The 16,593-nt window shown below is 36.7% G+C and overlaps 1 long non-coding RNA gene across 4 annotated transcripts; it reads right to left on the minus strand.

Annotated features, from left to right (window-relative positions):
• Window positions 1-2,674: 2,674 nt before the first annotated feature.
• Window positions 2,675-8,673, minus strand: LOC142182284 (uncharacterized). Of its 4 annotated transcripts, none has more exons than XR_012711130.1 (5): window positions 8,292-8,673; window positions 7,548-7,641; window positions 3,247-6,132; window positions 2,991-3,101; window positions 2,675-2,886 (listed from the first exon to the last, which is right to left on the minus strand). It is a non-coding gene; the product is annotated as an uncharacterized LOC142182284 (long non-coding RNA). The 4 variants fall into 4 exon arrangements; XR_012711131.1 differs by having other exon boundaries at window positions 3,243-6,132; XR_012711129.1 differs by having other exon boundaries at window positions 2,675-3,101.
• Between the last annotated feature and the right edge of the window lie 7,920 nt (window positions 8,674-16,593).

A 16,593-nucleotide genomic window follows, 5' to 3' on the forward strand; every position in this document is an offset into this window, starting at 1 on the left:
AAGGTGGTAAGTTCTTGGAAGGATGGATGCCAAGGGTCTATCGGAAACAGCCTCTTTACCCCAAGAGTAGGAGTAAGGTCTGCGACTCTGCGTACATACTACCCTCCCCAGACCCAGTGATTATATTGGGTTGTTGTTGTTGTTGTTGTTGTTGTTGTTGTTGTTGTTGTTGTATGTTGAAAGGTAAGGCACACCCAATGGCATGAGACTACTTAGGAAGGGTGAAAGTAGTGCTTTTATCACATTATTAATCAGAGGCGGATCTATGATTTAAGCTCTAAGGGTTGAACCTTTAAGATTTTTACTATCGAACTCATCGTATTTTTAAAATTATGGGTTCATATCTACTATTTGTTGAAATTTCAATTGATCTTTATACACAAGTTTATGCTTCATGCCTAAAATATTGAATTCATATGAAGCCGATATAGCAACACTACATCCACCTTTGTCATCAATTAGACAGGAACGGCCATCAGGGAAGAAAATAAACTGGCATGCTCAAGTAAAGATAATGTGAATGTGTGAATCTTACGACTTCAAGTCTCAAGCTAAATTATGGTTACCTGCTTGAATTGTAGTAGCCAATGATTTGCCAAATTGGCACTGCATTGACTAGTTATATTAATCTCGCCTCTTTTTATTATTATTGCTTCATACAATGTGAACGTATTTGACTAAGCAGAAAATTTAACATACTAATTTGACATATAATATATTAGTGATGACAAATGAGAATAATAAAATTATGATTAAAAAGAAAGTAAATATGTATTACATCAAGTTAGAGTATATTTCCTTTGGTCCACTTTAATTGATTTTTTAGCATTTTTCTTGTGATTCACAATAATTGATTTTTTCATATACTAAGAAAGAATTAACTTTATTTTTTAAAGTTGTCCTTGGAGTAAAAAACTTAGGAATTGTTATATTTCCAATGAACAAACTAAAGCTAATATGGTCAATTTCATTGTTAATTAATATTAAAAAATTAATTCCTTAATATATATAAAAACAACAAAAAAATTAATAAAAGTGGATGGAAGGGAGTATTGTTTAATGAATTTAAATTCTTGAAAGTTGTGAAGGTTTTACTAAGCTAGAACAATGTCAAACATTTTGGAACATCCTAGAATGGAAAGATTGTCTTATAACAAAGAAATAAATGGTAAGATTACAGAAGTGAGTTCAGCTCTTTACAAAGGATAAACGTCAATTATTCTTTTCTTTTGATAAAGGGCGCGGGGCGCTGATTATTATTGTATTAAAATAAAAGAGAGTTATTACGAACTGATCTTATCGAAACAGTCCTTAGTAAGTCTTTGCGGAAAGTAAATAAAGCAAATAAAGGTGGTTCACTACAGAAGTTTTCGCCACATTTGGCGTTAGTATGTGAGTTACAGTTACTCCCAATTTTCGTTAGTGTGTGCGCCACTTGGTTTCCTTCACGGTAGGCATGCCTAACTTCCGGTTGGTCCAGTGCTTCTAGCAAAAACCTGTAATCATGGAGAAGATTAGTATTAGCTTTATTGTGAGAATTGTCAAGTAGTAGATTTAGTAATACCCAGCAATCTGTTTCCACTATAAGCGGAATTCGATTTTTTGTGAAAGCAAGTTCCAATCCTTTTAGTAGGGCGATGATTTCAGCTTATACGGGTGATGAGACCATTGTGTGATACGAGAATTCATCAATCCATTTACCTTCGGAATCTCTGATGATTCCACTTGCTCCTCCATTGTTGGAGTTTTTTAAGTGTGCACCATCTATATTGAGTTTATAGATGTTTTGTGGTGGGAGTTCCCATTTTACCAGTGTTTTAGTTATTATTGGATGTTTGAAGTTCTGATTTGTGATGCAGAGGTATTCTGCATATTTTTTTGCTATCAATGTAGTGAGAGTCATTATTAAAAATGTTGTGGTTGTGGTTTAGCCAAATAGGGAAAAGAATAATAGGTGTGATAATAGCCAACGGTATTGAAAAATTATTTGGTAGAAGGATGCTCGCATCGAAGGTTGATCACGCTCAATCATGCCTTATAAAAAGGACTAAGCGATCGTTGCAAATATAATCCGATTTATAAGTCCGGAGTCGAATCTCACAGAGAACTAAAGCTTAGCTACTGTTGTTGACTATCGCTAAGAAGATAAGCTCGAACAATTCCTAAGTTATAAATATCAAGATTCTTATATCTAATCAATCAAAATAATTAAAGTAGTAGATTAACAACTAAAGATACTACGGGTTGGAGAAAAGATTAAGGAGGTCTAGAGTTATGATTTCCCCAATTGTCGGAATCCTTTCCGCTACGTTTTCTATAAATTTGCCTAAGTCTTCTCTACCGATCATGAGCACTCTGAGTGTCGTAATTCTCTCCCCGAGTAACTGCTACAATTTACTAGACATATTTTTCCGAATTACGCTAGCTGGCGTTAAATATGGCTCACTCGGATCGCACCAAGGCTTCGTTATCCTTAATCCCATCTTTAAACCCTTCGTATTGATCCCTCATATACGTTAGGAGTGATGTTGTTCAACAACTACCTAAATATGCACTCTCTCCCGAGTAGTACACACTAAATAGGCACAGTAGATTGAGAGCTCTTCAACCAATCACAATATAAACGTAGTTGAACTAAAAGAGAAAAAGATACAACAAATCTATATTAACGTAACAGAAAAATCATCCTTCAATAGGTTCCATCAAAACCCTAGATAACAGATTAGCTATTCATAATAGTATGCATAACTACAATACTAGAATTCATAACCAATAATGAAAATAGGAAGAAGGAAGTGAAAAACTCGTAGAAGAATTCTAATCCTTGCTCCTAGTGTGTTCTTGCCTCCTTAGGTCGAATCCCCGGTCTCCTTAGCCTCCTTAGGTCTAAATTATGTCAAAAGTGTGTCAAAACTCCTCAAAATATCGTTCTTCCATGTATATATAGCAAGTAGGGTCGGGCAAAAATAATTATATCTGAAAAAGGATACTTTTCTCGGATAGGATGTGCACGGCCGCGGATTGCCCGCGCATCTTGCCCAGTGTTCTGCCCCATTTGTGCGGCCAGTGTGCGTCTGCGCACTTGCCGTGCACTTTTCATCCTGTTACGTTTGGAATTTGGGAAAACGTAAAACATAAAAGTTGTATCTCTTTAAGTTACCTTTCCAACTATATATTGTGGAGCTCAAATGGAGTTCTGAGAGAAAAGTTATGTGTATTTTACTTAATAATGCGCAATATACCTACTCGATTCTTTGTTCGTTCATAACTATCATCTGTTGATCCCCGAACACGATCCTGACTTAATTCCTTGGGTTTTTACTCAGACTTCAAAGCTCCAAATCACTTGAATTCATTCCATTACATCTACATAGCTCGGAATCACTCCTACAAAGCATAAAACACACAATTAATGTAAAACACTAGCGATTAAAGCTCAAACTCAATTAAAGTGCAGGAAATTAGAGTGTAATTAGCGACTAAAATACGTAATTATAGCCTACCATCAACACCCCACACTTAAACCATTTCTCGTCCTCGAGCAATCAAACTACACTTTATGTAGACACGACCTTTTAAACAATTCTCCTAACTCATCACACCAAGAATATTTAAAATAGACTAAGCACAAAAGCGTAACATCTTCAGCTCAAGATTTGAATCACAAGTACCATGCATTATTCACAACTCACCCACTTACTCTAACATAGAGGTCACTAACATTATATTTCCTTCATGAATCAAGTGTCCTCACACAACAAAAGAGAATAGTTCAACACAATAAAATTTAAGTACACTTAGGAACTCAAGATAGAAAGAATTCACCCACTCTCAGAAATAACATTCATATGCCACAAAAGATGCACCGTAAGTTTGCTCGTAGTGTACTATTCTACTAATCGAGCTCATTCAGTCTAGGATCAAGTAAGACTTTATTTGGTTGTAATGTAGGCTGCGAGATGGGTATGATGCATTTAGATATAAGAGTGACTACACCTCCCTAAGCACTTTAATACATACATTTTAACATTTAAAACCCCACTTGTGTCAAATCAAAACTCCACCTTCACATCAATCTATATTACCTCATACTTCTTTAAGCACAATTATATCAATAGTCACCACTTATCAAAGAATATTTTTCGCAACAATACAACTATTTTTTTTCTTTCTTTTCTTTTTATTTTCCAATTCAAGTGGCTCTTACTTATTCAAAACCATGCACATTTCTCTTTATTTCATTAGTTCCACTCAAAATTCAAACCAATCATCCCACACTTTAACTTTTACAAAGTTCATAACTATTCAAGTGCTCATGAGAGATTAAAAGGTTCAAATAGATGGTTAATTCAAACAAATGGGTAAGACTTGTAATGTGGTTGCCAAAGAAACAGGATTATAGGCTCAAAGGGGTTAACTATGATACATAATAATTATGTGGGTAAGATTTACATATCTGGTTCAACAAGGAAACACCTATATCATTCCAAGACTGAACAAAACTACTATTTCGCTTTACAAACACACGGGGCAAGTTCTAGACATCAAATGCAATGCACAGAATAACACCCAAACCTCATACACAGATGGCACATAACGCACTCAGGATTGGATTCATCAAGACACTCTAGTCAAAGCAGTTAAGCAAAGTTAAGATCATACAATTTAAGGTACTTCTACAAGAGTCAAAACTGAGCCTAAGCGTCACAGCCAAAGTACTTACTATTCTCAAGGCATAACAAAGTCAAGAGATATTGCTTCAATTCAAACACAGTACATTTGCTCCTATTCCTAAAAGAAATTAGCTACACCCGATTCAAACAAAACCCTTGGAAAAGAACCGCGACACAAAGAAAAACCAAGGGAGAATTACTACACTACCTACAAAGAAAATCTTTTTGTCCTTTTTTTCTTTAGACTTAAATCCCTCAAGAAAATTGTCTAGGATATCTATTGTCAGGAAAAGTCCAATCTTTGTTTTTTTTTTTGATTTTTTATATAAAAAAATTATTCAATTAAACTAATACAACTAAAATAGCATAGAAAATCACCCAGACAATCTCATCACCCCACACTTAAAATTGTGCATTGTCCCCAATGCACACCATACTAATAAGAGGGCAAAAGAAACTCCCTGGTAGGCCAAAGGCCGAAGCACTAACAACTCATGAGATACTCAGACTTCTCTCAGGCTTGGTCCTTCGTACGGGTACCTCACACTTAGTTCCAACCATCTGATTTGTTGTTGCATCCTTTCAATAGCTTTGCTTTCCATGCTCCTAGAAAATCAAAAATCGACACTACAAAAATAATACAATTAAAAAAATAATAAAAAAAATAAAATAAAGCAATAAAGCTGGGTTGCCTCCCAACAAGTGCTTGATTTAATGTCGCGGCATGACGCGAATCACTTTTTGCCTCCACCTCGATCTTATGAATTGAACCCCAAGTTTTGATTATGCTCTGTGATCATGCTCCTGGGGTGGTAGAACGAATCTGACTGGCTCAATGAAACAATGTAGTATTCTATACTTCTTGGCCTTTGGATGAGATGTGTAATCCCGACTTTCTGGTACGAAGAATTTCAGAATGCAGGCATCTTGTTCCTTACTCCTTGGCTCCTCTAGTGGCTCGGACGACTCTATTTCCATATCATCATCCAAACACAATGTGGAAAAATGCTTGGAATGTGGACCAATGCGCTCAATTGCATTAACATTGAGATTGTCAACATCCTCAACACTAATGACACTAGAGTCAACTAAATATGTATCATCAATATCCTTGGTTGACTCTGGTATCTCTTCTACAACATCGGCATCCTCAAAATCTAGTTCGATTGATTGTTGATGTTCTACTCTGGCCTTCTCCACTAGCATCTCCTCATATTTTTTTAAATCCTCCAATATAATGGCAATTTCTATAGCCAATTCATTCTCACATTGGCTACTATCCACAATGTCAACTTGTTGCGCTTTACAAGGTTCAATTAATTTATTCGCTTGAGCCTCCAAGTTGTGAATAGTTGCCTCTTGCATTTATATCTGTCGTGGTTTCTCGTCATATTATTCCACATGGCACTTAAACATATCTTTGATCTCCTTTAGATCAACTTCCCAAGGTTCTTTGTTCCTGTTATCCTCACAAGAAAAAGTAGAACCATCAAAATAAGGGGTTGGGGGAAGATACGAATTATAAGCACAACCAAGAAAGTGACCATCTTGACCACCACACATATCACACATATTCCACACATAAGATTGAGTTGGTGCACAATACTCGCTCTCGGAAATATTTTGATAATTTTGCAATGGGTGGTTTCCTTTACAATATGCATAATAAGATCAAAAGTAGAATTACCAACATCAAAACTCTCATAATTCCAAGATGTCATGTTCTCAAATCAAAAATCAATTATTTTTTTTAAAAAAATAATCAAATACAAGAAAACAAAAATAAAAGTTCAAACTTGCAACCTAGAAATATGTACACCTACAGCTATACAGTTAGTTCCTCGGCAACAGCGCCAAAATTTGATCACACCCTACTACGCCTTATAAAAAGGATTAAGCGGTCGTTGTAAATATAATCCGCTATACAAGTCCGGATTCGAATCCCGCAGAGAACTAAGGGTCAGCTACAACTGTTGACTATCACTAAGAAGATAACCTCGAACAATTTCTAAGTTATAAATATTAAGATTCTTATATCTAATCAATCTAAATAATTAAAGTAGTAGATTAACAACTAAAGATACTACAGGTTGGAGAAAAGATTAAGGAGGTCTAGAGTTATGATTTCCACAATTATCGGAATCCTTTCCGCTACACTTTCTATAAATTTGCCTAAGTCTTCTCTACCGATCATGGACACTCTGAGTGTCGTAATTCTCTCCCGAGTAACTATTATAATTTACTAGACATATTCTGTCGAATTACGCTAGTTGGCATTAAGTATGGCTCACTCGGATCGCACCAAGGCTTCGTTATCCCTAATCCCACCTTTAAACCCTTCGTATTGATCTCTCATATACATTAGGAGTGATGTTGTTCAACAACTACCTAAATATGCACTCTCCAAGTAGTACATACTAAATAGGCACAATCGATTGAGAGCTCTTCAACCAACCACAATATAAACGTAATTGAACAAATAGAGAAAAAGCTACATCAAATTTGTCACGACCCAAACCGATGGGCCGCGACGGGTGCCTGAGTCCTACCTGTCAAACAACCCAAAGCATGTGTCTAAGATATGAACCTGAGTAATATCTACTGAATTACGAAAATAACATACAAGAAGGAAACCTGCCTTCAAGTCATATATACGTATACAAGCATAATACAGTGGGCGAGCCGGCAAGGCTGCTATAGACTTATAAATCCAAAACTAAAAGCCGGTAAGGCCACGTACTATCCAACTAGACATACTGTCTATAGACCTCTAATAGAAACATAACTGTACAAAGACAAGACTGAGCCACATCATACCCATATACACATATATATATATATATACAAATATATATATATATAAACGTATCGTACCAAAATCAAAAGCAACTCCGGATCAAGTGGAGCACGCCAACTCTCGCTGATCAGGGATCCTAAGAAGGGGGACCGTCAGCCTGCCTACCTGCACCTGTAGGCATGAAATGCAGGCCCCGTAAAATAGGGCATCAGTACGAAAAATGTACTGAATATGTAAGGCATGAAAATTAGTACGTAAAAGACATAGATAAAACATGGAATAAGGAAACACATCTTTAAATCTGAATAACTTTGTAAAATCTGAAACGTTTATAATTTCATGCACGTGCATATAAATGTCGTGCCATGTATAGGTATGGGTGTACATAATATCATCAAGCCACTAAGGGCATCCCATCATATCATCTCGTCCACTATGAGCAATATCATCAACATATACCGGCTGATCAGGTGGTGGTGCGTATATAACGCCGTAACTTTTTATCATATCCCATATAGATATATTTGCATATATACACGTATATAACGTCATTGGGTCATGGGTCGATGCACATGTATAAATGAGTGAAATGCATGAAAATTACGTAATAATCTCAATATTCCTTCCGGATAAACTTTTTCAACTGTGTATTATTCTGAGACCCTTGAATAGGAGATAATAATAATTATCATGGGGAATCAAGAATATAGACACCCCTATTATTTCTATGAATAGAGTAATTTATGGAAACTATGTGTTTGCTCGTTTCTTCAGTATAACTTGGACCATGCCAAAAGAAAAAAGGGAGGGCCTTAACATACCTGGAGTGGGAAAAACTCCATATAATATTTCGTTGGAAAACCTTCGTTGATTGAACGAAATTTGCCCCTGCTCCTTAGAAATTCATGGACGAAAATTGTTTCTGGTTTTGGAATGAAGAAAACGTTTTTGGTTTGAAATTTTGAGAGGAAAATGTTTTTTTTTGTTCTTTGAGAATTTGAAACGAAAACGTTTCTATTTCTTGAAGTTTTGGAAAGCAATGTTTTTGAATTCGTTTACTGCACTTGACCATTATATAACGCTTATTGAGTTTGAGAAATTTTCTGGTTTGAGATAATTTTTCTTGAAATTACTATCTCACATAGAAATGTAGACATCTTTAGTAGGATTAGGCAATGAAAGTTAGTAATGGAAAAGGTGATACATGTATGATAGTACTTTTGAGAAGAATGTTGACTATAAAAGAAGTAGCTTTCAATAATACGTGTCATTTTGGTTCATATTGGATAAGTAACAGACATCTTGAATAGTCATCACTTCTCATAAGTGACATCTTGCATAAGTGATTTCTTAGTCACTTCTGACTTAATGGCTTCTTGCCACATTTGTGAGGGGGAGGATAATTATTAATTTTTTATCCACTTATTAGTTAATTGGGTAATGTCCTATTACTCAGTAATTAACCAATTACCCGCATAATTTAAAATTACCACAAATTACTTAAAATTCTATTTATTTTTAAAATACTTCATATATACTTTATATATTATACTACCATGATCATATGGCACATTGCATGGTACTAGTTCATAATTATCGGGTATTATCGCTCGACCCGTATTTTATTCCAAATGGCCACTTCCAACGAAACTCGTTTTCGTTAATCCGTGTACCCCTTTATCTTTCATAACACTTATTTATCGCTGGTTATAAATAGCGTGAGTACGTTAACGTCAAGATGATCTCAACCCCGAGTCTACGTCAATTAACCGAAGACGAAACTTTTAACGTATGAAAACGCGAGATGTAACATCCTTCCCTCCTTAGAAACATTCGTCCTCGAATGTTCAACTCCTCGTGATCTATAAAATTTTGGCAAGGTAGCCTCTGTAACAACAACACTACCAATTCTCCCCGTAGAAGCTTAATAATTCAACGACACACAAGACCATAATTATGAATAACGCTAATGGCCTCACATGACCAATGATAATAACCAACACAAGAATTTATACTCGTACCTTATGATTATGATGTCTCAATCGGACCCTTCTATGGAGGAGGAAATAGGTAGAGAGATCTATACTTCATGTTTTCCTCGGTCTCCCTAGTCATTTCTTCCACATTGTTGTTTCTCCAAAGTACTTTCACAGAGGCTACCTCCTTATTCTGCAGCTTGCGGATTTGTCAGTCTAGGATGGCAACCGGAACTTCCTCGTATGATAAGTCTTCTATAATCTGTACATCATTCATGGTCACCACTCGTGTAGGATCGCCAATGCACTTCTGTAACATAGATACGTGAAAAACCGGATGAACAGACTCCAATTCCGAGGGCAATTCTAATTCATATGCTACTTGGCTCACTCTCCGAATGATCCTATAAGGCACAATATACCGTGGGCTAAGTTTGCCTTTCTTTCCAAACCTCATCACACCCTTCATAGGTGACACTTTTAAGAATACCCAGTCATTAACCCTAAACTCTAAATCTCGATGTCGCACGTCAGAATATGACTTCTGACGACTCTGAGCTGTCAATAGTCGATCCCGAATCAACTTTACTTTTTCTATGGCTTGATGAACCAGGTCTGGCCCATGTAATCCAGATTCTCCAATATCAAACCACCTATAGGCGATCTATACTTCCGTCCGTAAAGAGCTTCATATGGAGCCATCTGAATACTGGAATGGTAACTATTATTATATGCGAACTCAATAAGTGGCAGATGATCATCCCAGATATCTTTGAAGTTTATTACACAAGTTCGTAACATATCCTCCAGTGTCTGGATAGTATGCTCAGCCTATCCGTCTGTCTAGGGATGAAATGTTGCACTAAGACTTACTTGAGTCCCCAATCCTTTTTGGAAGGACCTCTAGAAGTTAGCTGTAAATTGAGCTCCTCTATCCAAAATAATAGATACAGGGACACCATGCAGTCGTACTATCTCCTTAATATAAAGCCTTGCATAATACTCTGAGGAATATGTAGTTCTGACGGGTAGAAAATGGGTTGACTTTGTAAGCCTATCAACAATCACCCATATCGAATCGAAGTTACATTGGGTACGAGGTAAGCTTATGATGAAATCCATATTTATTACTTCCCATTTCCAAGTCGGAATCTCCATAGCCTGCAATAACCCACCGGGTTTCTGATGCTCAATTTTAACATGCTGATAGTTAGGACACTGAGCAACAAACTCTGCTATATCCTTTTTCATTATGTCCCACCAATACACTTCCCTGATATCATTATACATCTTTGTTGCTCCTGGATGGATAGAATAACGAGAATAACGAGTTTCTCCCATAACCTGCCGACGCAGCTTTGCAACATTAGGCACACATAATCGTCCTCGATATCTGAGGACCCCATCTTCTGTAATTTCAAATGGCGTCTTCTCCTTCTGAAGGGTGGTATCCCTATAATGAACTAACATAGGATCCTCATACTGGCGTTCCTTTACTTTAGTTACTAAAGAGGATGTTGTCGTATCCTGAAGAGTAATTCCAACGTCACTTGAGTTCAATAACCGAACTCCAAGACTAGCTAGCTGATGAACCTCATGGGCTATTCCCCTCTTTTCTAGTTGTAAATATGACAAACTACCCATAGATCTACGACTGAGGGCGTCGGCTACTACGTTCGCCTTCCCCGGATGGTATAAAATATCAACGTCATAGTCTTTAAGTAGCTCCAACCATCTCCTTTGATGTATATTCAATTCCTTTTGCTTGAAGATGTACTGGAGGCTCCTATGGTCCGTATAGATATCAACATGAATGACATACAAGTAGTGCCTCCACATTTTTAATGCATGAATCACCGTAGCTAACTCTAAATCGTGGGTCGGGTAGTTCTTCTCGTATTTTCTTAGTTGTCTAAAAGCATAAGCCACAACCTTACCATGCTGCATCAGCACACAACCCAATACAACGCCTGAAGCATCACAATAGATAACGTAACCATCGGTCCATTCTGGAAGCGTTAGAACCGGTACTGACGTTAATCTATCCTTTAATACCTGGAAACTCTGTTCGCAAGCATCAGTCCATTGAAACTTCGCTCCCTTCTGAGTCAACTTTGTTAAAGGTGCTGAAAGGAAAGAAAATCCTTCCACAAATCTCCTGTAATAACCTGCCAAACCAGGAAAGTTGCGAACCTCCGTCGGTGTTGTGGGTCTAGGCCAAGTCTTTACTGCCTCAATCTTTTGTATATCCACCCGGATGCCTTCACCCAAAATGATATGCCCAAGGAAAGTTACAGAGTTCAACCAGAATTCACATTTAGAAAATTTTGCATACAACTTCCCTTCTTGTAGAACTCTAAGCACAATACATAGATGATTATCATGCTCATCCTTTGAACGAGACTACACCAATATATCGTCGATAAATACAATTACGAACATATCTAAAAAAGGCATGAACACACAGTTCATCAAATCCATGAATACTGTCTGGGCATTGGTCAGACCGAAGACATAACCCGAAACTCAAAGTGCTTATATCTAGTCTTGAATGTTGTCTTCGGGATATCTTCATTCTTAACCCTTACCTGATGGAACTCAGACCTCAAGTCTATCTTTGAAAAATACTTGGCACCTTGCAACTGATCAAATAAATCTTCAATTCTCGAGAGCGGGTACTTGTTCTTGATCGTCACCTTATTCAGTTGCCTATAATCAATACACATTCGTAAGGAACTGTCACACCTCCTTTTTCCGCCCTCGCGGGGGTACAGGGAGTTTTTTCCAATTAAAGGACAATCAAAACGGGATTTATTTATTTATTTCAGAGTCGCCACTTGGGAGATTTAGGGTGTCCCAAGTCACCAATTTAATCCCGAATCGAGGAAAAGAATGACTTTGTATTACAGTCTGCGAACCAGAAATCCGGATAAGGAATTTTGTTAACCCGGGAGAAGGTGTTAGGCATTCCCGAGTTCCGTGGTTCTAGCACGGTCGCTCAACTGTTATATTCGGCTTGATTATCTGATTTTATACAAATATGAACTTATGTGCAAATTTTATCTTTTTACCGCTTTCATAATTGTTATTATTATTTTTACAAGAATGTGAACATCGTTTAAAAAACATGTCTTTGGATTGCGTCACATAAAATGCACCCGCGATCCGAAACGTATTTTTATTCAATGTTTTAGGATTTGGATTTGGGTCGCATAAATGCGCACCCATGTTTAAGAATGTATTATTATTAAATCGTGCCTAAAGCGATTAGCGTATTATTATTTATGGGTAAGACTGTGGAATTCACTAAACAGTCCATCCCGAATTCTAAATACTCAATTAAATATTTATTGAGGGCCCCGCAATTAGTGCATTTTATTGGGCGAGGCTCATCTCATTTTATTTTTAAAAGGACAGTCCTAAAATGCCTACATTTTTTTATTGAAATTTGTCTCTACAAAATAAAGGAGAAATATCTTAATTTATTTACATGTTATTACCTAGTTACATTATACTAGGCATGTTCTCAGTTTGTCAAATTAAAAAAAAAACATAGCAATTCTAATTTTAATCCTAAACCATTTACATGCTGAAATTAACCAATATTATTTAACTAAATAAATTTCTACCAACTCCCTACTAGATGACCTATTTGTTTGATTTTTGATTCGACGGAATTACTACACCATTTATTTATTTTTTAGGCAATAGATGTAGATAGTTCATTTGTTAAGCTATCGTCGAATGTTCCACTATATGTATTAAATATCTACATGATTCTGATTTTTTGCAAACTACATAATTTATACATACAAATAAAATTCAGAATATAATTAAATATAATTCAGAATTTCAACTCTTCGTTTTTTCGTATTCATGCTTCATATTTCGGATTACAATAACCAGCGTGTCAGTTGTGTACCTGATATTGGAAGCAAAAGAAAATGAAGATGAGAATCAGCAGCAGTAGTAAAATCAGTACAACACAGCAACAATAGCCCAGCAACAGTAACAACCCAGTAACAGACCGGTGGAGTAGTAATCCAAAAAAAACAAAAAGCTTCAGCTTTTATGAAACAACAATCAATTCTGATTTCAAACAATAAAAGAAAGCAGAATATTTTTTAGTTTTTTTTATTTGAAAGCTTAAATATTTTTCGGAATTTTCTATCTCCTAAATGTTCAGCCCTTTTCTCTCTCTTATTTTCAGATTTGTTTCTCTCTCCCGTTTTTTTCTGTCTGTCTGTGTATGTTCTCTCTCTCCTATTATCTTGTCTTGTGTTCAAGACTTCATATATATAATCTCATCCCATAAATCTTTTAATCAATTAAATCAATACTTTTTCTCTACCCAACCCATTATCTTCCCACTCATCCCCATTACATTAAATAAACATATCACACCACCCCATTTCATTTTGTCCCCCATGCTTCACTTAAAATAATACAAGATTCCCCCCACTTAATTTTGTCTTGTCCCCCCTTTATATTAAATAACCATATCACAACCCACCCCATTTCATTTTGTCCCCCATGCTTCAAATAAACAATTACAAAATGTACAATTCCTAAACTACCCCTCCGACCCTATTGCAAATTACTATTTTACCCCCGAACGTACTACATGTAAGCACGTGATTTTTGACCCTCCCCGGGAATTTTTACATTCTTAGCTTAAATATTTAATTTAGGACTAATATAGCTATTTTGACTATTTTTACTTTATTTTTCTCGCAAAAGAAAAAATTACAAAAATATATATATAAATTTTAGTTTATGTATCCCTCATAAACTTGAAAAAAAATCAAAAATTGCATTTTATTTTGGTACTTTATATAAATTCGAAAATTAAAAAAATATATATATAATTCTATTAATGTTTTGTAGTCGTTTTAATACAAAAAAGTATTATTTTATATTTTGTCTTTATTAAAAAACGAAAATTACAAAAAATAGTTTTATTAATATTTTATAGTCATTTTAGCTTTGAAAAAATACAAAAAATATTACTTCATATTTTATCTTAATATTTACGAAAATTACAAAAAAATAGTTTTATTAATATTTTGTAGCTATTTTAAATCCTGAAAAATATTTTTTTTTTAAAAAGATATAGTTTTGTTTAAATACTAGTCTTATTTTTGGTAGTTATTTTGTTTACATAGGACTAGTTAAGCAACGTTTTCTATTTCTCTGGTCCGGGCAAAAGAATAATATTCGGGTTCAAACTACCCGGTTTTAGGCCTAATTTCGGACCTAACCCATAATAAACCGTGTCCAGGACACATGGGGAACCCCACCACGCGTGGGGGACATAAACCTTGAACCCCACCACGCGTGGGGCTCATTTTTCTTGACAAACCCATGTCAAATACACGGACAAACCTGGAACGAACGGACTTTGGAAATTTTGAAAACGATACTACTGTTCACGCTTCTTCTTCAAGAAGAAGAAGAAGCAAATACCCTAGCGGAACCCTACCCAAACCCACCAGTCCCACACCCTCACGACCACCAACAAACCATCACCCTCCTCCTCCCAAACTCCATTCCCCACTTCCCCCTCGCCGGAAACCACCAGTCCAAACACCACCATTGCTTGCTGCCCGCTACCCTCCATAACCGGACCACCCTCCTCCTCCCAAACATCACCCCGTCACAACCCAACACCACGACCAACTCCCCCCAACGCTTGAACCACCTCCGTCAATGACCCTCCCATCGTGAAACCTCTACTGCCTCACGTCCACAACTCAACACCACCTGCCCCAACGCCATAACCACCGATCTCTGAGGAAAAATCAGTCCCACCCCCCGTCGCAGCCCCAGTCCCGTCGACCTCAACCAAAACCTAGCAGACCCGTCAGTCACCCCTCGTCGGAACTCCAGCTCCACCAGTCCGTCGACCACCATGCCTCCGACGACCACTGTTGTCCGTCGCCCCCATGTCCAGCGACGCCTCCGGCCATTAAAGACTGCTTGTCGACCTCACAGTCGTAGACCAAACAGTCTGTCAGCTTCACGCCAGGCAGCTCTGCGGTGTCGACGTCGAGTTCCAGTCCAAAGCCCAAAAGTTGAGTCGAGTTCCGGTTCGTCGAGGTTTGTCCGAGGTTTCGTCGTTGTTCGTCGAGGTCCGTTACGTTGAGGACAAAGAAAGGTCTGTTCCTATCACTCTCTTTTATTGATCCATAGATATATTACACGATTCCATGAGTTTCAGAATTTGCTATGGTCCTAATGTTGGTCATTGATTGTATTTTGTTTAAGTTGGGTTTTAATGGTTGAACTATGTGTTGAACGCTATGTTCAGCATGTTTCAAAAAAGAAAAGAAACGAAAACATTGCAAGTTTGAGGTCCAGTTTTATTCTCTCTTTGGTCTGTTCTTGCATGATTACATTTTAGCCGGAGTAATACTTGAATCTCGAATGAATACGTGACATTGCTTTAGTCGAAAATTTCCATCTTTTGATTCTCTGTTTCGGGATTTTCCCTTAGCATGCCTCTAAATTTCTATGATTGAATGGTATAGCGTGAATTTAGTTTGTGCATGAATTATGAAACTGTTAGTTCTCATGAATGAATGAGCCTTGATCATTATTTTTATTAATTATTTTGGTCGTTATGAACATTCGTGGCTTACTATAAGCATGTAGGCAAATCATCATCGTGATTATGTGTACAATTCTCGTAACATGGTTACAATGCCTAAATGCGGGGTATATTTTATGTAACCCGATTATAAGGACTTTAAGATAATCTTAGTAAATAAATTAGGATTGTTAGAGGCAAATGAAATAGATAATCATAGTTGTTTCAGGTTTGCTTTTAATAAAATGAGACGAGCCTCGCCAAATAAAGGGGACAAATTGCGGGGCCCTCACAAAATATATGTATTAGATACTTAGATTCCGGGACGGGCCATTTAGCAAATTCCACGGCCCTACCCCAAAAATAATAATGCGCTAGTTGCTTTAGGCGCGCCTTTAATAATGTTATCTCCCTAAACTCGGGTGCACATTTATGTGACCCAAATCCAAATCTCAACAAAAATCGAAATGTGTCTCTAATCACGGGTACATTGACTGTGACGTGGTCTGAGATGCATTTCCATGACGTTGCAAATTCATTTTTAAAATAATAAATGGG

This window comes from Nicotiana tabacum, chromosome 6, assembly GCF_000715075.1.
Source record: "Nicotiana tabacum cultivar K326 chromosome 6, ASM71507v2, whole genome shotgun sequence".
Classification (NCBI taxonomy): domain Eukaryota; kingdom Viridiplantae; phylum Streptophyta; class Magnoliopsida; order Solanales; family Solanaceae; genus Nicotiana; species Nicotiana tabacum.